This window comes from Belonocnema kinseyi, chromosome 7 (assembly GCF_010883055.1).
Source record: "Belonocnema kinseyi isolate 2016_QV_RU_SX_M_011 chromosome 7, B_treatae_v1, whole genome shotgun sequence".
Classification (NCBI taxonomy): domain Eukaryota; kingdom Metazoa; phylum Arthropoda; class Insecta; order Hymenoptera; family Cynipidae; genus Belonocnema; species Belonocnema kinseyi.
Window position 1 is genome coordinate 87,722,134 of NC_046663.1, and position 1,081 is coordinate 87,723,214.

Sequence of the window (1,081 nt, forward strand, 5' to 3'; positions counted from 1 at the left end):
GTGCTTTGTAAACTGATATAATAACAGTATTATTCTCAAGTTTAATTGCAACGTTTTCGAGAGAAATAGTTGATATAGGAATCTCATGATATTTAAACTCGTTTTTAATTAAGATGTTTACATATTTCTGTCATGAGTTCTTGATAATCCGTAAGGGTGTCGTTTGCTGGTCCGTTGTTTCTAGGGGTATTCCATGTGTTTGTCGTATGCACTGGATTTTGATTGCGCTGGTTTGCGCTTCCTTTTCTGCTTTTCTCTCTGGATCGTAGAGGTAGAAATTCCTGCTATGTGAAGATTGGACCTTCTTGTCTCATAATTCTGGGTCCATGACTGTTGATTCTTCTTGTTACAACTTTATTTCGGTGTTTCAAATATTCTGGACATTTTGAGTAATTGGCGGGATGTAAGCCTTTGCAGTTGACACATTTAGGAGGGTCATCTGGTTTTTTCGGACAGTTCACTGTTAAATGAGATCCATCGCATTTAACGCATCTGGGTTTATTGTTGCAGTAGAGCATTCCGTGTCCAAAGGTCTGGCAGTTGTGGCATTGTGTTACTTTTCTGGAGTTTTTGTATTTTTCCCATTTTACTTTGAATAAGCATAGATATTTTATATCCCAAATGCGTTTCATGTCTACGTCTTTATCGAAGGTACACAGATAGGCAGGGTTGTTGTATGGTTGAGCGTATTTCTTGTTTTTCTTTAAGATGGTAATTCTCTCGCATTTGATGCCTTTCCTCGCAAGGTCATCTATGAGTTCTTGGGTTGGGATGTTAGGTAGATTCTTAGCTACCAGTAGTTAAGAGCGAAGCCATTTAGGTGTATAGGTGAAATAAGGTATCTGTTCACTTTTTAGTTTTTCCTGTAGGCTTAGAGAAAGTTGACATGACTTGAATTAAGAGTAACGTTAATTATATGTGGGAAAAAAGCCCGCAAGCGGGAAAAAACCACAAGATCTGATAATTTATATTATGAGATAAAAGTAAAGAAGAAGAGTGGGAAGAGGTAGAGGGATCGAAAAATGAAATTCGTTGTTAGACTCATTTCATGAGGAAGTCTTTTGGCATCGCGTGCTTGCGA